Source organism: Mustela erminea, chromosome 12 (genome assembly GCF_009829155.1).
Source record: "Mustela erminea isolate mMusErm1 chromosome 12, mMusErm1.Pri, whole genome shotgun sequence".
Classification (NCBI taxonomy): Eukaryota; Metazoa; Chordata; class Mammalia; order Carnivora; family Mustelidae; genus Mustela; species Mustela erminea.
The window spans coordinates 83,778,033-83,802,513 of NC_045625.1; the positions used below are offsets into that span (position 1 = coordinate 83,778,033).

The window sequence follows — 24,481 nt, forward strand, 5'->3', positions numbered from 1 at the left end:
CCAACGACAGGTATTTAGATGTGTACAGTCTGGTCATGCTTTTTTCAATCATTCCTGACATTATTCATTTCCTGGAAAAGCCAGGAAATTTAAAAAAAAATTTTTTTTTCTCCATCTGATGATTTGCATTTGACCTGAGATAAGGAGTTGAGTTGATAACATGTTTATTTTTAAGTAATATGTCATTTGTTAAAGATCTTATTTTTAAAATTTATTTGAGAGACAGGGAGAGCATGAGCAGGGTTAGGGGCCGAGGGAGAGGGAGAAGCAGACTCCCCGCTAAGCAGGAATCCAGACATGGGGCTCGATCCCAAGACCCCGGGATCATGACCTGAGCTGGAGGCAGACCCTTAGCCAACTGAGCCACCCAGGTGCCCCAATAATATGGGTTTTTTTTTTTTTAAAAAAAAAGACTTTATTTATTTGTTTGACAGACAGAGATCACAAGTAGGCAGAGAGGCAAACAGAGAGAGAGGAGGAAGCAGGCTCCTTGCTGAGCAGAGAGCCCATGCAGGGCTTGATCCCAGGACTCTGGGATCATGACCTGAGCCAAAGGCAGAGGCTTTAACCCACTGAGCCACCCAGACGTCCCAGTAATATGGTTTTTAAAACATAGAATAAAGAGTCTGCCTCATTGCCTGGACTTTTGATTAGAAAAAGTAGGTAGATTAGCAAAAGAGGGTATGGTGTTTGCTAAGAATTGTGTGGCTTCTCTGGCATGGGTAGGTCTGCACGGTTGGGCTGGATTCTCCCCTGTTTGAACAGGGAGATGTAGTCCCCTGGAGCACCAGACCTCCCGTGAGAAAAAATGGGAAGAATGGCCATAGATAGCAGGTCTGTCCTCCAAATCACCACTTTGCCTTGCTGCGACACAGGGCACAAGGCACAGGGCAGCATTCCGCACCCAGAAAACCCCTTCTGTGGTAGAAGTGTTTGAGCTGTCTGCCTTGGGTTCTTGGCGCTGTCCTTGAGAACTCAAGAGAAGTTGAGCTCTCACCAAGACAATAGCCCCTCCCCCTGGGGTCCCAGGTCCCTGGGGAGTCCAACCAGAGCTGCCTACCGGGTGCTTATCACCCGGCAGGGATTTGCACCAGCACGACCGTCTGCTTTCCCTTCTGCTCGCAGAAAACATCAGGCTCAAAGTCCACTAAAAATGTACCTTCTCCGGCGAGTTCACAGACATGTTTCAAGGCAGTGGCGGTCATCTGTTCTCTGCAGAAACAAGATTGTCACCTCCCTGTTGAGGTCCTCACTGGGTTGCTTGACCTATTAGTATTGCCTTCTTTTGTTCCACATCGCTGCCTGCTCTCACGCTATCCCTTGACAGGGGATTTCCACTTTACCTGTTGTGTGTGGCTCTCTCGCCAATCACTTTGTTCAACTCACACGAGTTTTTTTTGGATTGTCTTTAACTTTCTCTAGGCAGCGTGAGGAGGGAAAAAAATAGCAACCGGGATCTGTTCCCCAGAATTCAGCAGGAGTGAGCAGCTTGACATAAGAGAACACAGGAGATGGAGTTCTTGTGGCTGGGTGGGGAGCAGGGCTAGAGTGTTGACAGAACCCTGGGTAGGATGGAGGAATTCCATCAGCCCTGGAGGGGTTCAGCCAGGCCCGGAGGCATGGGGAAGGGAGTGACAGAGGAAACTGGTGTAATGGAGAGGTGAACTGGCCAACCAGGAGCAGAATGGGTAGGGTAGAGGGAGCTCGGTGAGATGGATCTGGAGGGAGCTGCAGTCATCCCCATGGTGAGGTGATGAGGTCTGGGATTAGGCTCTGGTCACGAGAAGGGTCTGAGAAGGGACTCTGTCCCCAGATACTTCAAAAGAAATCAACTGGACTTGAGAAGCACCTAAATAATTACTCATTAGCTCGTGTCATGCACATTGACTATAGCCTGCTCTGTGCCTGGCAGTGTTTTAAGGGTCATGGATGGGGCCACAAACAAGACTTCTTGTTCTACAAGAAGTCATTTTCCAGGGGTGCCTGGGTGGCTCAGTCGGTACAGCGACCGACTCTTGGACTCTTGATTTCGGCCTGGGTTGTGATCTCAGGGTCATGAGCTCGAGCCTTGCATCAGTCCTGCACTCAGCGCGGAGTCTGCTTGACATTCTCTCTCCCTCTCCTCTGCCCCACCCCCTCTCACGCACTTGCTCTCTCTCTGAATAAAATAAATAAACCTTTAATTAAAAAAAATAAAAGAGGTTATTTTCCAGTGGCAAGATCATAAAGTAAAGCAGGAAAGAAATAAGGAAATACAGGTAAAATGAGTGCTACGCAGAGAATGCTCAAGAGCCGTGTGGAGAGTGTGGCTACCTCAAAAGAATGGACGAGGGAGGCCTCCCGGAGTGGCTCAGTGACGGGGACCGGGACTGGGCGGGGGAGTCAGCGAGGGCCGTGGCTGGAGTAAGAGGAAATCTGGTGTGCTGGAAGCAAAGAAAGAGCCGGTGTGTCTGGAGTAGAGCAGGTGAAGGGAGAGTGGGAGAGATGAGGGAAAAGTAGGCAGCAGCCAAATGCTTCCAAGTCGTGGGGAGAGTTGAAGTATTACTCCCAGCGCAGTGGGAAGGTTTATGGAACAGAAGCGCGATGCGATTGACTTTTGTTTAAAAGTGCGCTCTGGCTTGCCCACAGAGAAGCAGAGGGTAGGAACAAGGAGTCAGGTTCTAGGGGACGGTGGTGGTGGCAGCCGGGTCTTCAGGGGAGAGGGCTGTCAGGTCAGAGATGCAGCTTGGAGATTGAGCAGATGGGTTAGATGTGGTCCAGGAACAGTGGGAGAAAAAGACAAATCACTGTGTCTCCGGGGTTGGAGTTCTGGGTAGACAGGGATGCCTTTTTTTTTTTTTAAGATTTTATTTTTTATTTATTTGACAGAGATGACAAGTAGGCAGAGAGGCAGGCAGAGAGAGAGGAGGAAGCAGGCTCCCCGCTGAGCAGAGAGCCCAATGCGGGACTCGATCCCAGGACCCTGGGATCATGACCCCGAGCGGAAGGCAGAGGCTTCAACCCACTGAGCCACGCAAGCGCCCCAGGACATGGATGCTTTGCACAGAAATTGAAAAGACTGGGTGAGGAGCAGGCTTTCAGGGTGAATCAAGAGTTTAGTTGGAGGCATTTTACGTCTAAGATGCATATGAACAGTGCAAATGGAATTTTCTACTATGTAGGGAGTATAGTAGTAGGAAATTTCCTATTATGTAGGTTTATTTAGAAATCTGAGACTCAGGAGAGAGGTCAGAGCGGGATACTTAAATGTGCAAGTCATTACCATGCTATTTTTCAAAAAGGAAGAAAAGAAAATATTGCAGTTATCTGGATAGATTTTGATAGCCACAGAGCTGTGAGTATGGTATGAAATCATTCTTAATTGAAAAATAAATATGTATATATCTCCCTGTAGCGATAACAGATCAATGCATATGATAAGGAGACCAGAAGGACATATGTGGATGGGTTATCAGTGTTACACCTGGGGAGTTAGTTGTGTGACTGATGATTTTTGTTTCCTGGCATGTGAAGCGTGTGTTTGCATGGTATGTATATTTTCCAAATTTTCCTATGAATTTTTGTAACCGGGAAAGGTGAGATTTCTAAAAGAGATAACGCCATGATTTCCATTTGGGGAACCTGGATAAGGATGGTGGCAATGAGTCATTATGAAAACCTGGAATCCGAGTAAGTTTTGGGTGGCTGACTTGGCACTTCTCTCGTAGAGTTTTTGTTTAAGAGAACATAGGAGGCTGCGCACTGATGTAGAGTTAGCCCTCCTGTCCTGCAAGAGGATTTTATTTTCACCTTACTGAAGGTGATGTGGTCATTTGGAGGTGAAATTTCAGGAGCCAGGCTGGCCTTTGCCATGTTCTCTTTTTCCTGTTCTGCACCATCAGCAATGTTCCAGATGGGTCCGTAGCCTATGCCGGGGAGTCAAGACAGTCAGGGGAGGGCCGCACTTGCTCTCTGAAGGTCTTTGTATTTATAAGCCACGAAGATTTTTGGACTTTTCGTTATGACAACATAACCAAGCCTACTCTGATCGATACAGAGAAGCATAAAATATACAACATATCTTATAGGGTAGCTCGAGATGTAGTCTCAGAGCTTGCACGAGAGGTCAGGATGGAACTCATTAATTAGGAAGTCATCAGTGAAGGTGGGAAAATGTAGTGGGAAAAGGAAAATAATGGGACGGGGCACGAACCCCTGCCAGTTGGTATAAGAGGGAAAAGCTACAAAAAGAGAGGAAAAAGAATTGGGCTCAGACCTGGCAGACAGTGTAGTGCTCGAAAAGCAAGCTAGTAGGGCTATTCGAAAGGTCAGAGGACAAAGGAAGAGCCATTGGGTTTGCCTTGCTGGTGGACAGCGTAAAGGTCTGAAAAGGCAGTTTTAGTGAAGCTGTGGGGAAGGAAGTCAGATTTCAGAGGGTTGGAGGGGAGTCAGGGCAGGGGAAATGGAGGAAGCTGGGAGCTTTAAAAAGTTCAGACGAGGCAGAAGAGAAAGTGGGACATCGGTAACCAGAATGTTCCAACAGACCTTTGACTTTGGCGCAGATGTCACACACATGCTGGACAGAGCATGCTCTGACCGGAGAGGGAAAGCGCAGGTAGGTTTCATTCCCATAAAATGAGTCTTAACACATGGATAAAGATAAGATCCGATACTGCCTGATAGATTAAAAACATTTTGCTTTGCACCACCGCTGAGACCCTTAATCATAAATACAATATTCTGTTTATCTGTTCTCTTGCGGGGAGATTCTGAAACTGTCTAGACACTGTCAGGTGTTATGTTTCAGAACTAAAAATTCTTTGTACTTTATTATCTTTATGTTTCTGTGCTTTAAGGGCAAAAATTATAGGAAGGAGCGCCAGGATCAGTTCCATTTTGCTACCTAACAAACCACCTGTTGTGGGTCGAATTGTGTCTCTCCCCAAAGATTCCTGAGCCCTGGTACCTGCGAAAGCCATCTTGTTTTGGAAAGAGGGTCTCTGCTGATGTAAGTTAAGTTGAGGTCATACTGTATTAAAGGGGGCCCCACATCTAATCGGTGTGATCCATATAAGAAGAGCCACAGAGCCACGGACACACACAAAGAGGCCACGTGAAGACAGAGGCAGAGACGGGAGTCACACCTCCACAAGCCAGGGAACGCGAATCTGCCGGCAACCTCCAGAAGACAGGGAGTCAAGGAAGGTTTCTTCCCTTGAGCATCAGAGCTGGAGCATGGTCCTGCCGACACCCTGATTTTGGACTTCCCCTTTCCGGAACAGTGAGGGAATAGATAGCACTGGGTTTGTGGCTATGCCTCATGGCAGCCTGGGAAACTAACATGTTACCAAAAGCTTATTGACTTAAAGCAACAGCAGTTTCTTGTTTCTCATGATTCTGTGGGTTGGCATTTCGGGTTGGGCCATTCTGCTGGTCTTGCTGTGGTCATTGGTGTGGCTGCTATTATCTGATGGCTTGGCTGAATGGGATGTCTGTGATAGCCTCACTCACAAGTTTGGGGCCTCGGTGTTGCTGTCCCTCTTCACACGGTCCTTATCCTCCAGGAGTCCGGCTCGCTATTCCTTCTGGGGTGGAGGGAGCTTTCTAAGAGGAGGAGAGTGGAAGCCACAAGGCTCCTGGAGGCTGAATTTGGAGCTTACTAAACATTCCTCCTACCACATTGGTTGGTTCAAACAAGTTACAAGGCCAACGAGCTTTAATGGATGGGGAGATAGACCCGCCCTCTCAGTGGGAGGAGGTGTGGTGTGTTTGGCCATTTTAGTCTTTTACAGCACTGAAGAAAGCAAGCAATCATATTCCGCTTTAAACTCCATGGATTTCAGCAGAAGGTCTTGTCATTCCCTGCTCCCATCACAATACCCATTTTACTGGCTGGGAAACTGGGAACAGATTTAATGGACTCCTTCGAAGTTACCAGTGAGTCATGCTTTGTGAGAGGCTTCTCTGGCCCATGGACGTCAGCTCTGTGTCTGGAAGAGCTAATCACAGTCCTGCCTGGAGGCAGGTGAATGAACGTAATAGCTTCTTGGGTTTCTTTTAAATCCCGTAATTACATCGATGGAGCCGAGATGGCAGAGCTGTCTGGTGCAGAGGCGAAGCAGCAGTGGGACGATACCGAAGAGACAAGGAGCTTGGAAAGTCCCAGGTGTCACTCCAAGGAGCAGGATTTGAGCTAATGACTAGAAATGGGGTCAGCAAGCTCTTTATTCTCAAGAGTTACCCTGTGGGCTTAGAGCTTCGGTGGTCCCGTGTGAGTCCTGGCTGGGAAGCATTAAGGTGAGTAGAAGAAGAAAACACACCAAGGAAGGCAGAAAGACCGGCCTGTCAGGACGATACATGACGTGGGCTGTGTCCGAAGGATCACAGCTAGGATTGCTTTTAGCTGCTGCAGGAGCAGACAACCCTACAAAACAGTGGCTTCAACAGATGGGGAGTTTATTTTTCTTACGTAACAAGAACTCCAGTGGTTGGCAATTCAGACCTGGTAGGGGAGATGCCACTGGAGACTTTGTGTCTTTCTGTCCCGTCATCCTTAGTGTGTGGCTCTCATGCTCATGGTCGTAAGGGAGCTCCTGAAACTCTACGCACCGGAATAATATTGAGGACAAGAAGAAGACAGAAGGCCAGAGAAGCATGTTGGCTAACATTGCTCCCCTTTAAGGAACTTTCCCAGAAAAAGGAAACTGGACATTTGCTATATATCACATTTGGTGGGATCCCTCTGCCTACAAGGGAGGTTGGGAAATACAGTTTTTAGTAGCCCAGCACGTTGCCACCTCCAACAAAACCTGGGTTGAGTTAGAAGGAAGGGGATAATGGCTATTGATAGGCAATTAGCGGTCTCGGGCATAGTCCCCTTCCCTGCACATTGCAGTGGGCATGAATTAGTGACAGGACTTCCACTGTAGCATCATGCCACCCCCAACCCATTAATACTCGTGTCAGATTCAGGCTCATCGAATTCCATGATCCTAATGAGGAGGGATGATCCAGACCTAATGAGCTAGGCCTCATGAGGAGGGTTTCCTGGGCTTATAGGTCCAGTATGATCAGGGTAAAAGAGGTGTCATAACAAGTAATTCCAAAATCTCAGTGGAATCACCCAACAAACATTTCTTTTATATTTATGTCACAGACTGACACAGGTTAGGTGGCTCTCCTCTAAGCAGTGGCTCTGAGACCTAGGAAGCTTCGATGTTACAGCTTGGCCATCTTGTAACTTTTAGATTACTCTGGTATCATTCAGCCAATGGCCAAAATGAAGAGATAGAGAAAGACTTTGTAGCTCATCGTTAAATACCTCAACTTAAAAGTGGTACACATCTCTTCTGCTCACGTTACATGGTGAGAACTACTTATAAGGCCTACTGATAGGCAAGGAGAGCTGGTGAATACGGTTCTTGTCTGGCAGCCACTTGCCAGCAACAGATCCTCCCTGGGAATGGGGAACATGAATCTTTGGGGGTCAACTAGCCATCTCTGTCACAGGGCCCCAGTCACAAATGAGGGGCTGTTAACCAAATGTCAGTGAACATATGGATAGGCCTGGTTTGCTGTGCTGTTGTCAGGTAGATGAAGACCATGGGGTCTATGTCACAGGGATATGGTGTGGAGACAACCAGAGAAGCAATATCCAAACGTCTATAGCTAAGCACCTGAGATTCCAGATGGAACCACTCAGAATATAAGGCATACCCATCCTTTAAGGCAGGGTGGCTGACAGTAGGAAAAAGAAAAACAATTTAAAATCTCATTGAAATTGAGGACACTAGAAGTACCATGTGAAAGCGAATCTTTTCTAGAAACCCCACAGATTGGTAAGGAGCCCAGTTGCTCAGCACTTTTTTTTTTTCTTTCTGAGAACAAGCATTTAAAAAGCATTTGAGGAAAAACCAGAAGATTAAGATATTTTTAAAAGCTTTTGAGTGATTAAATGAGAATTTTTTATTTGACAGGAAATAAGATGTTATCTAAGAGAAAGAAGCTTTCTAAAACATTCACTCCCACTGGAGGGGTAACCTTGTGTTGGTCCCAGCTCCCCTCTGTGACAGCATTTTGATGAGAAGCTGAGTCACATTGCTTTTTGTGACTGGCTTACTTTGGGTTTGAGGAATCCTCTTGTTTGATTTGCCTTTTAATCATTTTAGTAACCTGTGAAATCAGTCTTCTCATTCACGTTATCCTTTGTAGTAATAAACAACTCAGAAAGCCCTCACTGCAGGGAGCATAGACCTTCAAGTCAGAAACGTGGGGAGGCAAACAAATCTGATTCCTGTCCCACTTCACTGATTCTCGGTGGGAGCATCTTGTGAACGTTCTTTAATTTCCCTGAGTCTTAAGTTTTTTCACCTGTAAAACAGAATAATACCTATGTCATTGGGTCAAATGATAAAATCCCTATGAAAATGGTACGTAAGTCAAAGAGCACAACACGCATATTAATGACACATTAATAATTAATAATTAATGACACATTTCTGTGATTCGTCAACGTGTCCTGTGTGATATACCTGCAACCAGGTCTCCAGCTAGGAAGGTGCTCAGAAAAGAAAACTAAGAGTGAGCACGGACAAAGTGAAAAAACAGCAAACACAAAGGATAGAGAAGTGTTAAAAACAGCTACCACCACAACATAAAGTCAGGTTTCAACCCATTTACAAAGCCTGGCCCCAGAACACGCACGCACTTGTACCCATGCATACACGTACACACCACACACGCATTGTAGCTCACTCAAATGGAAAGAGATGTAAATAAAGGCCAAGGGGAAATTTGGACCTTAAATTTCCCCATGACCTCACATCTTCTGAAAACCGAAAGAGGTGGTAGACACACACTGTTGCCTTTTCCAAAAAGTAGCTTCTGGGGAAAATCAGGGCAGTTCTGAAAGTCTGCAGAGGGAATGGTAGAGCCACTTAGATAAGGCTCATCCTGGGTCGCCAGGGATGTTTTATATGAGAGATGGGGAAGAAATATGGGAGGGCAGAGCCGTTCAGAGAAGATGTGGTTCATCCTGAAGATGACCTAGAAGATGACCTAGAAAAGCTAGAGTTACAGATTGGAGACTGCAGACCTGTTTCCTAGACTTTCCTTAAGTGAAAGATGGTTTCTTATGACTAAAGCTCTATGTGCGAATTATAGAAAAAGCAGGAATGCACATGAAGCAAATATTTTTAAAATATTTTTTAAAAGATTTTATTTATTTATTTGACAGACAGAGATCACAAGTAGGCAGAGAGGCAGGCAGAGAGAGAGGAAGGGAAGCAGGCTCCCTGCTGAGCAGAGGTCCTGATGTGGGGCTTGGTCCCAGGACCCTGGGATCATGACCTGAGCTAAAGGCAGAGGCTTTAACCCACTGAGCCACCCAGGCACCCCATGAAGCAAATATTTTAAAAACATAAATTATTTCTAGGGGTGCCTGGGTGGCTTGGCCGGTTAAGTGTCTGAGTCTTGATTTTGGTTCAGGTCTTGATCTCAGGGTCATGAGATTCAACCCCTGCATCAGGCTCTGGGCTGAGAGTAGAACCTGCTTAAGATTCTCTCTCTCCTTCTGCCCCTTCCTCCTCCCTGCTTGCTCTCTCTTTCTCTCTCTCAAATAAATAAACAAATAAATAAATAATTTCTAGTTCTTTGACCAAAAGTTTGTCACTTTTAATAGCTTGATATATATATATATTTTTTCACACAATTATGTGCATATTTTTTTACAAAATTGGAAGCAGACTTATAGACTATTTTGTAACCTGCTTTTTAATTTAAAAATATATTATGAACTTTTCATGTCACTAAATATTCTTGCATGACATTTCTAAATGAATGCATAACATTTCATTGTGAAGATAGATTGTTATTTTTTTTTTTCTTCTTGAATGATTCTTCAGTATAAATGCTGGAAATTGAACCGCAGACTCAAAGGTTATTCAGTGATTTATATAGCTGCCCAGTTGTCTTTCTGGAAGGTTTTGTGTGACATCTGTCTTTAGAAGGAAATTTAATTTAATTTAGGAAATTTAAAAAGATGGCATTCCTGAACTTTACCTTAATTCTTAGGGGGAAGTACCAAAAGATGGTTTATGTTCAAACAGATACAAACAGGTAAGGTCAATTTTTTATAGATACCTTCAAGTAAAAAAATCAACCTCGAAAGATCGAACCGAAACCATTATTGTGATTGAGTCAGTGAACCCAAAGATAAATTTGGTTTGGACAAATACTATTAATTCATGAAGTTTCCTGGTAGCCAGTTTTAAAGTGAATGGTTTTCTGGATAATCTCAGTCCTATTTGAGGGCATCAGTATGCTGATATTAGTTACCAACATTTCCAGCTGTATCAAGAATCTATAAACTAGCCCTCTTGAGACAGTTAAATGCATATGTTCTTAAAGAGAATACCATTATATAAATGTATTAGATCACCTAGAAAAAATAATTTATTATGTACACTTTCTTTTTTGTTGCCAGAGTTATATGCTATTTACGTTTGAGTCTGACTTTCGGGGGCACTTGGGTGGCTCAGTGGGTTAAAGCCTCTGCCTGCGGCTCAAGCCATGATCGTGGGATTGAGCCCCATGTCAGACTTCCTGCTCAGCAGGGAACCTGCTTCTCCTTCTCTTCCCCTCCGCCATCACTCAGTCTCCCTCTTCTCTCTCTCTCAAATAAATAAGTAAAATCTTTAAAGAAAGATCTGGCATTTAATTCTCTATTATATCCCCTTACTAATTCATTAATTAACTCAACAACTTATTCATTCCTCCATTTGTTCATGTGACAAATATTTACTTGAGCACATACTATGTGTCAGGTACTGTTTTACCCTTGGGGGATATAGAAAGAGCCTACCCTCATAGAACTTAGGTTCCAATGAGGAAAATAGATAACAAACACACAGATCAACATATAATATAACGTCAAGTGGTGTTAAGTTGCTGTGAAGAAAATCACACAGGGTGAGAGCTTTGGAGACACCAAATCATTTTTAGAGCGAACACTAACGTTTGAGTCAGACTGGGTTCCAGGGCCCATTTTACCGCTTCCTGATCAGCTTTGAGCAAGTCCCTTAGTTTCTCTGGCCCTCAATTTCCTTATCTATTCAAAGATACTCTTGTATTTCCTAGTGTTGTTAGGGGGATTAAATGCGATTCTGTAGAAATTGCTTATCATGTTGGTGTTTGAGAAATATTGGGAAAGGGAAAATGATTTGGTATAAATAATTGAATTCTCATGTGAGATGAAGAAACTAGCATAGTCTTTATTCCATATTTAAGGAAGGGATGGGTAAAAATTTTTTCAAGTTTTTTTTTTTTTTCCTGAGCAAAATCAAATACCAGCTTCTCAGGAGAGAAGGGCAGAGTGAGCCTTCGCATACTTAGACGACCTCTAACATCCCTTTCAGTGCTGACAGCATTTTGTCCTCCCCTACTCCATCCACTTGAAAGGGTGAAGGCCAGGCGCCAGACTCTCCTTGAGAAGAGATAAAAAATGATAGTAATGTGACTATGACTTTTTAAAAAATTCTGTTTTGCTGAGAAGTAGAAAGATCAGTTGTATACGGTGTCTTCATTGACAGGGGGAGACTAATATAAACTGGGGAAACTGAGAAACCAGTGGTGTGTTTCTCGCTGTGCCAGAAGGAAAGAGATGTGGTCACTAATAATTATTTTAAAACATTAATTCTTGGGCCGTCTGGGTGGCTCGGTTGGTTAAAGTGTCTGCCTTAGGCTCAGGTCATGATTGCAGGGTCCTGGGATTGAGTCCCACATCGGGCTCCCTGCCCAGCAGGGAGTCTGCTTCTCCCTCTTCCTCTGCCCCTGCCCCCAGCTTATTCTCTCTCTCTCAAATAAATAAATCCATAAAATCTTTAGCCACACTGTCCTTGGGGTGATCCATGCTGGACGTTCTTAGGACAGCTGACCCGCTCTGGCCTGCCCTGGACCACCTCCCGTGGAAGACTGAGCTGGCCATGTAGCCTTCTCCCTTTGTCTCATAACCATGACCAACAAGAATGTTAATTCACCAGCTGCTCAGCTTAACAGATTCAAGAACAAGGGGAAAGACAGTGCAGAAATGAGGTGGTGCCGAATAGCTCCTTAGCTGAGGAAAGCTAAGAAGGTTGACCAGATGCTGAAAGGGGGAAGCGTAAGCTGATTTCCTGATGACACTCCCTCAGCGCTGCAGGAAAACCACAACAACTAGGGCACTGTACATTGGTCTGTTGATGACATTGTCAAAGGCAAACATAGCAACAAATTGGAAAGCCACCTCCAGGCTGCTCACGTTGCTAGGAAACTGCTTTCTAGGGAAGAACAGCCCCCTGTCCCCCACCCCGTAGATGCCATAATCCGGGCTGGTTTGATTCCAAAATTTGAGTCCTTCTTGGGCAGAGCTGACTGTAGTCCCATTCAGTTTGAATCTGCTCGAGCTCTCACTACCGTTGCTTCCGGGACATCAGAACCGACCAAGGCTGCGGTAGGTGGAGGTTCTCTCCCAGCATTCATTTCTCCGTTGGCATTGCCCCATGCCCACGTCGTGGAACAAGCTGTGGGGGCTCTAGGAAACACTGCCGGTGACGGTTTGGTTTTCCGAGACTTGGTTATCAAGCACAGTGCAATTGACCTGCTATTGGCTCTCCTTGCAGTTCCCGACATGTCGTCTTTAGCCTACGGTTGCGTACCTAACCTTACGCGGACACTTTCAAGACTTCGTGGTAACAAGAATCCTGCGTCCCCGAGATGCTCTTGAGCTGATTCTTCCTACCTCACTTGGTCTCCCGCATCACAATGATCCAGAAATACTAGCAGATCCCTGCTGGGCCATTTCCTACCTTCCTGATGGTCCAAATGCATGGTCTGAAATGGTTGTGAAAACAGGAGTTGTGCCCCAGTTTGGGAAGCTTCTAGGAGCTACTGAATTGCCCATTGTGACTCCTGCCTTAAGAGCCACAGGAAATACTGTCCATGGGACAGATGAACACACCCAGGTGCTAATAGATGCAGGAGGGCTTTCTGCCTTTCCCAGCCTGCTAACAAACTGTCAAGCCAATGTTGAGAAGGAAACTACATGGACAGTGTCAAACACCACAGCTGGCCACCAGGACCAGACACAGCAAGCTGTGAATCACGGGTTAGTCCCCTTCCTTGTTGGTGTTCTCTCCGAGGCGGATTTTAAGACTCAAAACGAAGCTGTATGGGCTGCTGAGAAACTAGGTGACATGGAGACAATATAATGATGGAAGAATGCGGAGGTTTGGACCAAATGGGAGCTCTGCAAAACCACAAAAATCAGGGTACAAAGCTTCCTTAACCTTGATTGAGAAGGATTTCTCTGTAGAGGAAGAGGGAGTTCGGAAGGGTGTGCCAGAAACTGCCTCTGAAGGCTCTCGGTTCCAAGGTGAGGGTGGCACTCCTGGGACCTTTAGTTTTTAGCTTGTACATCTGAGGTGGAATGTGGTTTGTTGTGCGCTCTGTTTGGTCAGAGTTTGTCTTATGGTTTCTCTGCTAAGAACTCCTTTTCAGTGTGGTTTGTTATTGAAGCACCTTTTACAACGAAGATCTACTTGACCAGTTCTAGACTGTACAAACTGTACAGTGGGTTTCTTATTTCTATGTTGAATCTTCTCTGTTGCAGTATTCTTAAATAAAGATTAAATTCTACCTTTTTAAAAAAAAATCTTAAAAAACCCTCAACATTAATTCTTGTACTTATGGACACCTGCTATGTCCTTCCCATGCGTGTAATTATATGTATTATTATATATTCATATGCATATAATTATGTCTTCTAGTATTAAATTATGTTGTTATAATTCTATAGTTCTCGTAATAGGCTCACGGGTGAAGGGTGTTCTTCTGATCCCAAGGTGTGGATTTGGAAACAGAGGCTGGCTCAGGTTATGCAGTTGTGAGTGGTAACGCAATGGTGGAAAGCCAAGTGTAGGAAACCCAGCTAAGGCCAGACCCGTGTGGTTAACCCCTTGCTTCTTGTCATCGCCAGCCCCTGCTGCCCACAAGCTGGCTCACCTGCCCACATCAGTTCTCACTGTGGCCCGGCCGTGGAATTTGTTGAGATTGTTTTTTCCATGTGCCATGATATGTTTAGTTTTGCCTCAGATGGGCGAGCGGATTAGCTTTCAAGAGAGATGGACCATCTCCACTCTAAACACAACTAGATGTGACCTTCCCGCATCTGAAAACATTGTGGTAGAATCCCTTCATCACCGTGCACATACCCTTTTATGGGGTTGGTTTTCTTTCTTTTTTTTTTTTTTTAAGATTTTATTTATTTATTTGACAGAGAGAGATCACAAGTAGGCAGAGAGGCAGGCAGAGAGAGAAGGAAGCAGGCTCCCTGCTGAGCAGAGAGCCCGATGCGGGACTTGATCCCAGGACCCTGAGATCATGACCTGAGCCGAAGGCAGCGGCTTAACCCACTGAGCCACCCAGGCGCCCTGGGGTTGGTTTTCTAATCTTCCTATTAGAGTGGTCAACACTGACTCAGTTTTCCTCTGGAATTAGCTATTGAGTAGAGATGCATTTTCAAACTTAAAAATTCTTTTTTAATAAAATATTTTATTTATTTATTTGTTCGACAGACAGAGATCACAAGCAGGTAGAGAGGCAGGCAGAGAGAGAGGGGGAAACAGGCTCCCTGCCGAGCAGAGAGCCCGACTCGGGGCTTGATCCCATGACCCTGAGATCATGACCTGAGCTGAAGGCCGAAGCTTAACCCACTGAGCCACCCAGGCACCCCTCAAACTTAAAAATTCTAACTCCCCCTGCCCCCAAAAGCACTAAAACTAGGACGGATGTCCTAAAGATACTGCCCTGCCTTCAGAGACTTAATCAACTCAGCGATACAATGCACGAAACTTGATTTTCGGACGGAAAGGAGGAGAATGGGACGTTGGGAGATGGCCTCTCTGTATTTTGGTGTAACAAGTGGTGAAACACCTCATTTGAGATGTCACTGCTGGGTTCCACCAACACTGAGGTGTTCTGTACGTCCACACTCAGGCTGTACCTTGGGCTTGTGTCCCTGGAGCCCCGGAGGGACTCCTCAGTTGTTTGGTTATTTTCCCCTATATTCTCCTTGGTATGCATCTTTTCTTTTTAATTTTAATTTTTTAAAGATTTTATTTATTTATGAGAGAGAGAGAGAGAAGGGACAAGCAGACCTCATGCTGAATAGAGCCCAATGCAAGGCTCTGTCTCAGGGACCTGAGATCATGACCTGAGCCAAAATCAAGAGTCAGATTCTTAACAGACTGAGCCACCTGGGTATGCACTTTTTAAAGTGCATCGCCCTGTTCTTTGGTCTCCAACACTGAACTTTCTATCATCATATGGCCTGGTTCATTTACCAGATTTATTTGGTCAATATCATATTTCTTCCTTTCAAAGAAACACCATTGGGGTGCCTGGGTGGCTCGGTGGGTTAAGTTGCTACCTTCAGCTCAGGTAGTGATCTCAGGGTCCTGGGATCGAGCTCCACATCAGGCTCTCTGCTCAGCAGGGAGCCTGCTTCCCCCCAACCCCCGCCTGCTGCTCTGCCTACTTTTGATCCCTCTCTCTGTGTCAAATAAATAAATAAAATCTTAAAAAAAAAAAAAAGAAAAGAAACACCATTCACCTATGTGAAGAGCTCTCTTTCTTTTTTTCTTTTATCTGACTCAAATATCAGAGCCCAGAGAAAATCGGGACATAAGTGAGGTTGCCTTTAGATCCCCTCCACCTTCCAATTCCCTTCCCTCTTTGGCTCCACCCATTTCCAGAATGTTCTCGGGTTCTCATCCAGACATGGTCTCCAAGGGTTCTAACTGTACCTTTCTTTTCCCCCAACCCCCTTCAAAACCCACCGCTGGCTGATGCATTCTTCCACATGAATTGGTTTGGGCTGGTATGGACTCAGAGTGTTATTACTCATGACTTAGCTGCATTTTGACTGAGCTAAATGCAGGGTTGCTGTCCGAGGAAGCAGAACTAACTCTGGAAAGTAGGGACTTTCCACGGACATCGTCACCTTAACAGATGGGCATTTGTGGCCTGATCTTGCTACCTCAGCCTGGGTGCTGGAGTTGGGTACGGGCACCACATGTGGACTTACTGGAGAAGGATTACACAGAGCAGGGAGGAATGTGATGCCCCATCTTCTCCTTTCTCTCTTGAAGCCTGGTTGTCTTTGTAACTGCTCTTTCTGCTGTAATTACCTTTCCTACCTGAGAGCTCCCAAGACAGGGTGAAGGCCCAGGCAAAGGACTGTGGGGAAGATGCTCAGGATCTTGGGCCGGGGCCAAGAACGGCAAGCCTTCAAGTCCAGAGCTAGCCCTATGGCATGACCTTTTGGGGACAGATCTTCCTTCACCAGAGTGTTCACATCATCCCGAATTTGCCATGGTGAATTCTCTCCAACCGTAGGCTCTCTACAGCAGCACAGAGACAAGCCTCCACCCAACACATAGCCTGCCTCTGACCACAGCTTGTCCCTTCCAAAGGTAAATGCAAGAGAAAAGTCAGTGATGTTTTAGATGGTTGTCAGCTCCCGTTGGACAGCCTCAGTACATTTTCCTTAAAAACGTTTAAAATACAATATCAAACCTTTCTTTTCTGTGCCTGGTCGGTGAGAGTGTATCGAGTCTGCCATGTTAATTTTGACCTTTCAGAGAACATGCTGTTACTTTTAATTATAGCATCCAGACAATTCGTAGCATCCTGAAAACTCCATGAAGTTGCTGTTGGCCCAAAGTCCCTCTCCCTTATTCTATTTTATTTATTTTTAAATTTTTATTTATTTATTTGGCAGATCACAAGTAGGCAGAGAGGCAGGAAGAGAGAAAGAGAGAGAGAAAGAGAGGAGGAAGCAGGCTCCCTGCTGAGTAGAGAGCCGGATGTGGGGCTGGATCCCAGGACACTGAGATCATGACCTGAGCTGAAGGCAGCAGCTTAACCCACTGAGCCACCCAGATGCCCCTCCCTTATTTTAGACCACAGGCTGTATAAGCAGGAAGCACGTCTTGGGACCATCGGAACCTCTCAACAGGATTCCACACTCTAAGGATCTTTTAAGTTGTCCTGTGTCTTGGACAAGCATTTACCGTATCTTGAGGGGCATGTGGAGCTCAAGATGTGAGGGCAAGAGAGGACTGAGTTGTTTATTATTAAACTGACAGGAAACAGCCCAGGCTCATTTGCTGCTGCTTTCAGCTGGGCAAAAGAGGATAAATTAATTGCTTTATAGAAATTCCTATCTGCATTCTTTAGGAAAAATTTTTCCATGTAAGCTAAATGATGAAACTGAGCAGTTTTGGGCTCAACAACTTTGACATTGTCCCTTGAAAGAATGAAACAATTAAAGAAACTGATTTCCTTGGAGAAAAGGCCAATTATAATAATATAGGTACTCTGCAGAAAATATTCACAGCAGCCTCATCACACGATCCTGTAATACCATGTATTATTGGGTTTTTCCTTGCTGGGATTTCCCCACACCCCCCTGCCTTTTTTTTTTTTTTTTTTTTCCTTCAATGTTTTAGGCGTACGATGTATTCACTGAGCACACCTAGGGGATCCTTTCCCTCTCATTTTTAGAGTTATCCCAGTACCACCATTTGGGAATGAACAACATTGAAAGGACCCAAAGGGGAAGAAAACCAATTAAAAAAAAAAACCCACAAAATCGAGGGCAGTTGGCTAAGAGAGTTGGCTAAGAGAGTTGGCAGGATGTGTATAAGCCCAGGGAGGGGTTTCATGAAGAAGGAGGTGGTCACTAGTGTCTGATGCAAAGAAAGGTCATGTTAGAACAGGACAGGAAAGAAATCACTGGTTGCCCAGGGAAAGGTCATCAGTGGCTAGATCAAGGATAGCTTCTGCAGAGGGGCGGGGGTGGACGCCTCCTCAGGGCAGGGCGAGGGAGCAGAGAGGAAGTGGAGGCTTGGCGGTCAGGGCAAGGGGAGAGAGGAGCTTGACGATGAAGGTTTTCCTTTCAGATGGGACTGAATTGAGCCGGTTTCTAGGAAGAAGCAAGGAGTCAGGGAAAGGAGGGTGCTGGCCAAGACAGGATATGATGCTGGAATCAAAACTGAAATAAAATTTTCTGTTCTGGGTGCCTTTTCTGCCTTCCCCATCCCACATCCCGGACAAATATTTGGTGCATGAACAGATTTTGGACTTCGAAGAGCTCCCCTTTTCTTGTGCTTGGGATTTGTTCCTTGGTGAACCATAAAGGGACAAAACTGTACATACAAGAAGAAAATGGTATTTGGTGGAAACTCTCCCTTCCCTAATTGCTCTTAAATCCTTTGCCCGTTGCTCGTATGGGTATTTGAATGACGTTTGGAATATATTCCAAGGCTGCTTACCCCTGGAAGGATTCATAGTGTTGGAGCTGAGTTCAAAGTCTCAAAAACAAGCCAAAGCCTGTTCCTTTCAGTAGTCAGGATAAAGTTTAATATCCTTCTTCGGAAAGCTTTCACGCGTTAAGTTTGCCACTGCTAAGCTGCCGGAAAGGGAAAATGCCAGAAGTTTAACTCCTATAGCAACTTTCTGGTGCAAGTTACATAACCGTTCTGGATTTGAAAAGCGCAGGTAATAATACCTACTTCTTGGGGTTGTTGTGAGGATTGAATGGGCCAATTAATACAGTCCCTGTCAGACAGTAAATATGTACTAAGGGTGAGTAATATTGGTTATGGCAGCGGGCTTTTCCAGGTTGTAAGGGTTACAGACACTGTCAGGTTACCTCTGTTCATAGTGGATTATTTAAAGGATACACCACAAGGTAAGGAGAACAGGAGACTACTTACTCAGCACACTGAGTCTGCAAATCTAAGGGCAATTCTTTTTTCTCTCTCTCTGTCTCTCTCTCTCTCTCCCCCTTGCGAGCATTTACAAACTGCAGGTTTCACATGAAAATCCAAATTTCCAGTAGCACTAGGCATATTCTGCGGCTCTGTCTGGAGCTCAACAGTCCCTCACATCTGCACACAGGTCTGGGATCTCAGGTTTGCCAAGATTAGTGCCAATCCCTGCCAAAAGTAGACATGGGCCCGAGGCCTCCATGTAAGGCCATGCAGGTTGCTCACTGTGCAAGGCACCCAGCTATGGGGCCAAATATGGGCTAAGTTCCTATGATCTGCAAAGGGCAATTATTAAACCCTGACGGATTTGGGACTTGGGGTCTCCTTTTCTTCTTTTCTCTACCTGCTCTACCTTCCTCATCTGCTCGCCCTGCTGCGTCTTTCCGTCTCATGGCCTCCTCTCACTTGCAGCTTCTACTCCTTGACTCCTTCTGTCTACAGCCTCCTGTCTGGGTATTTCCGCACCTGTGCCCACCCCACCCCCCAAATCAACTAACTGATTTGCCCAAGATCGTACAATTAGTAGGTGATGAAGACGGATTTGAGCCGAGCTTATCCCTTGTTGGAAAATGATTACTGTGTAAGTTAGCATGAAGACATTGAAGATAATTTCTTATTAGATTTGCTTATTAATATGATTTTTTAAAAGATTTTATTTATTTATTTATTTGACAGACAGAGATCACAAGTAGGCAGAGAGGCAGGCAGAGAGGGAAGGGGAGGCAGGCTCCCTCCTGAGCAGAGAGCCCGATGCGGGGCTCCATCCCAGGACCCTGAGATCATGACCTGATCTCAGGTCTTAAGCAGAGGCTTAACCCACTGAGCCACCCAGGCACCCCTTAGATTTGCTTATTAAAAGAAATTCTCATATAGCTTTCCTTGTTAAATGAGGACAGGCTTTATTGTTAACTTTTACGCATAACCCACATGCATTTAAGCTGACTTGTCATTTCCTGGTCTAAGGAAAACTCGGAAAGGGGCCAAGTTGATCCCAGGGCATTCAGAGGCGCTAAGTGCTTTGTTCTGTCCTTGGCACAAGGGTTTGATTCAAAGGTGTATTTGTCTGGGACTAGCCGTGAAAACCTGGTTTTACCTTCTTTACTCTCTGTCTCTCCTGGTGAAGGACCGGACCTGCATTCTCTCATCATTGTGCTTTGGAAATCATTATCTTCCTCAGCCCCCGAGGGCCCCGTGGGATGGTCTGGGCTTCATTTCCTCAGAGTTCCCGTACGCAGTTAGCGGAAGCAGGGTGACATGAACAGTGACCTGACACCACGGCCAATTTCGTTTCTGTGTTATTCTCTCAAGTGACTAACCATTCAACCCAGTGAAACACTTCCTTTATGCTTTAGAGGGGTGGGAATTACAAGCATAGGTCAGGGATTCCCGACACCTTGAAGTCATAATGCATGGATTTCTTCTGACTTAACGATTGTACTTAAATGCAACTTTCTATAGGAGCAAAGACCGCCATGGACTTTCTTGGGCCTTAAGAGAACCAAATTCTCATCTCATCTTTGCTTGTTAGTTTAGGCAGTGGTTCAGCCTCACGGAGTGTTTTCTGACTTGGCCCTTCCCCTCCCTGAGTACTGTGCCCTTGTCTTGCTCACTTCCCAGGCAGTGAGGCTCTGGGCAGAGAAGATAGGCCTTTGCAAAGTTCTAAATTTATGCCAAAATAAGATCCTAGCAAAGCTGGAGACACGTTCCCCGTCTTCTTGTGGAGAAGACCTTGGGCTTGACCGAAATCGATGTGACGGGAAGAGTTGTGTGGGTCGGCTTTGCACCCCTGATGTGCGATAGCTTCAGTTCAGAAATCAGTTTTAGGTTTTTCGTTTCTAAAATCTCATTCATGTTAATGACTGTGTATTAACGTCACCTCAGTGGGCTCAGTGCCAAGTCACCTGGTACAAAAGGATATGAACACCCTCAGGGATCATAACTCCACACTGAGGCATGAGAAAAGGAGGTGTAGCCAACATTTTGAATTGTGTTCAAATGCAAGTTTTTGTAAAACATGGGAGTATTCAGGAACTGGAGAAAGTTAAAGCTTTCCGTTATTCCCTTGTAGATGGTGAGAAGTAAAGCTATTTTCTCGTGTGTTTAATATTTATGTAACTGCATAGGAGTTTAGTTTAATAGGAACCACAAAATCAACAGTAAGATACATTCTCTTTTAAATAAGATGTTATTTGTTTATTTGAGAGAGAGTGAGAGAAAGAGAGAGAGAGAGAGCACAAAAGTGGGGGCAGAGGGAAAGGGAGAAGCAGATTCCCTGATGAGCTAAGAGCCTGATGTGAGGCTCGATCCCGGGACTCCGGGATCACGACCTGAGCGGAAGGCAGACTCTTAACCGTCTGGGCCACCCAGGTGCCCCACGTGACGAACCCTTTCGTAAGGGAGGAGCAAAGGAACTTATTTTTATAACTGGGTAGAGATGATATCAAGGATCCAGCGTCAGGATTTTTATGGCCTGTAGTGGATGGAAACAAGAACGAGGCTCCTTCTGAGACCAGCCGGAAGGACTGTTTACGGAAACGACGAAGAACATGGCGGCCTCCTGACAAGTGCTGGCAGAGGACGAGTGTTCCAGCTGAGCGGGTGGGAATGTGCCCACCCAGCCCAGGGAGACCCCTGCGAGAGGACACGGGGCTCCTTAGGTCAGAGGCTACGTCGGCCTCAGAACTGGCTCCAGGCCCTCAGGTCTTCTCTGCTTCCCTTCCCTTTTCTGGAAAACGGGGCTATTACTTATCCCGCGGGAGAGCTGTGTGAGGGCGAGTGCGGCTTTACAGAATGTGTATAATACTCAGAACTTATAAGGATGTGCATTTCAGAAGCCTCGGGGAGGTTTCCTTTGCTGTTAGCTGAATATGTTAGTTGAGGTGGGGTCTGGTCCCATATTCTTTTTTGAACAATTCTCCCTCATTTTGGCCATCTTCTGCCTCCAGTGAAGGCACCAAAATGTTCTCTTGCCTCAGATGCCTGCAGTCATGAAACAGCAGGACCCTGAGCTGAAAGCTCACTGGCTAGTGTAATGCTTGGTTTAGAATAAGGACGCTTCTTACAAAATACAGAAGCCCGGGCAACAGGGCTCATTTGCATATATGCTTCTCTTAAGGGCAGGGGACCTTTGTCTGCTGTTCTCACTGTGGAACCTTGACAAGATGGGTGCTTAATAATTGTTGAAAGAAGAAATCAAGGTCAGACGTCTGGGCTTTTGTCTCCCCTTTCCTTCCTAGTCTTCCTAAGAAATTCTCTTCATTCTACAACTTTCCTGATCTGCTCTCCAGAACATTGGCCCTTATGGACTGGTCTTCCTCCTCCCCCACTAAAGAGCTCTTTTTGTTTTCTTTTTCTTTTTCTTTTTTTTTTGGAAAAACATTTTATTTATTTATTTGACACAGAGAGAGAGAGAGAGAGAGACAGCGAGAGAGGGAACACCAGCATGGGGAGTGGGAGAGGGAGAAGCCAACTCCCCACTGAGCAGGGAGCCTGATGTTGGGCTCTATCCCAGGACCCTGGGATCATGGCCTGAGCCAAAGGCAGACGCTTAACGACTGAGCTACCCGGGCACCCCTAAAGAGCTCTTTCCTCAAGTGAGCAATAGTTAGCCATTAGTAGCTTCCTGACTTAGGAACAATGCGGTTTCTCTAGTGTAAGAAGCATGGTTCGCATCCCCCAATCTATAATAAACGTTGAGGGGCACCTGGGTGACTTGCTTAGTCAGGTAAGCATCTTACTCTTGGTTTCACTCAGGTCACAATCTCAGGGCCCTGGGATCAAACCCCACATTGAGCTCCACACTCAGCGCAGAGTCTGCTTGAAGAGTCTCTCTCTCCTTCTCCCTCTGCCCCTCCCCCCATATACCCGCTCTCTCTCTCTCCTCAAATAAATAAATAAATAAATAAATAAAATCTTTAAAAATAGGTATGATTAAATAAATTTTGAGGGAAAATAGAGATAGTTTGGGTTTGGGGATTTGGTTATTTTGGGGTGCATTTATTTGTATAAAATGGCATATTTTGGCTAAATCTGAGGAGGAAATATAAACGTTGGTCAATGGATGTCTGTTAGAATCTTGATTTTCAGCTTAACTGGGTAGGCAGGGTTCGTTAGGCTAAGGGAGATGGTCAGATGGCGGAGTCCAAAGTCTTAGGGTGGGTGAGTAGAAGGCAAGGGCAGGATGGCCGGTGGAGCTCCAGGTTCTTGGCTCACGTCAGAGAAGCGGTTCTCAGGCTTGAGAGTACCTCAGACTCACGTGGAGGCCTTGTTAAAACACAGAAGGTTGCGCCCCCACCCCTGAGTTTAGGCCTCAGTAGGTCTGGGGTGGGGCCCAAGCATTTGCTTTTCTAACAAATTACCGGGGGATGCTGATGTCGCTGGTCTGGGGACCACACTTTGAGAACAGTTGCCATATAGAAAGAATAGGAAGATACAGCCGATCTTACTGGTCTCTGCTTAGTACATTTGTCCCCCTCAAGCTGAGGCTGGGTTCGAGAGCAAACAACATCTTTCTCAGTCATCCCAGTAAATTCCACAATTTAAGGAAGGGGAAACCGACAAGAAAGGAGGGGGTTAAAATCGTCCCGTTTCACCTCAGAGTAAAAGGCATTTTCGTACTTCACAGCTGTAGTCACCTTCGGGGGTAGAGGCCACAAGTCTCTGGGGGTCTTACTGAAAGAACTTCACTAAGACACAGACAAGCTGCCAGTTCACTGCCTTGGCCGTGTGTCCAAAAACAAATAGCCTTATTCTACGGTCTTGGATGGAAAAAGAATGTGTGACCTCTCAGCGGCCAAGGATCTGGCCAAGCCCAGGACCAATGATCTGGATAAATCGCAAGTCAGAATGGAGAAACGAGGTGCTTTGAATTAATGGCACCCAACAGTGTTTGTTGAGTTTAATGGAATTCAGGTGGATCAGGAGGGGAACATAAGGGCTCGAAGTCTCCTGAGAACACAGTTTTATTTAGGAATTCCAGGAGACGAAGGAACAAAATAATAAAAGAGCCCTCAAGAGACTCTTAAGATGCTCAGGCCCATTCCTATGTCTCAGCAGAAGAATTTATGTTATTTAGAAAGCTGACGACATTGTAGCTTAAAAATGTGAGTGTGTGTGTGTGTGTGTGTGTGTGTGCGCGCGCCTACGTACATAGTTTCTGTCACAAAATTAGGGCAGCCACAGCACAAACTATACGGAAAAACAGAAGAGAATAGAAGAAAAGATTATTCTTGTCTCTCTAACATACTTGTGAACAGCATTTCCTGCTAGTGGTTTTCCTTCTATGTAATTTTAAATTGTGTATTTAGATTTAAAAGTATATTTTTTAAAAAAGCTTATATAATCATAGTGTCTAAGAGCCCAGTCTCTGGAGTTGGATAGCGTTGGTTTCAAATCCTGACTCCAGACATTTCCTGCCCTGAGTTTTGTACTTGTCCGATGTGGGAAGACAAACTCCATTCACAGTGCTGCTGAGGAAATTCGGTGGAAAGGTCCACATCCCGTGGTCAGCGCAGAGCCAGGCCTAGAGCAAGCACTGGATCCGTATTGGCATAATTTTCTGTTCTCACTAAGAAGCCATGCCTACGTTCCACAAGCCTAATAATTGGTAATATTATCGACATCTAGAAACATGC

General features: G+C 45.4%; 1 protein-coding gene and 1 pseudogene across 2 annotated transcripts in view; both read left to right on the forward strand.

Moving 5' to 3' along the window:
- Positions 1–24,481, forward strand: part of DOCK8 (dedicator of cytokinesis 8) — a 201,939-nt gene that overhangs the window by 8,335 nt on the left and 169,123 nt on the right. The gene's annotated exons all lie outside the window — the stretch shown is intronic.
- On the forward strand, positions 11,814–14,220 carry LOC116570968 (annotated as a pseudogene).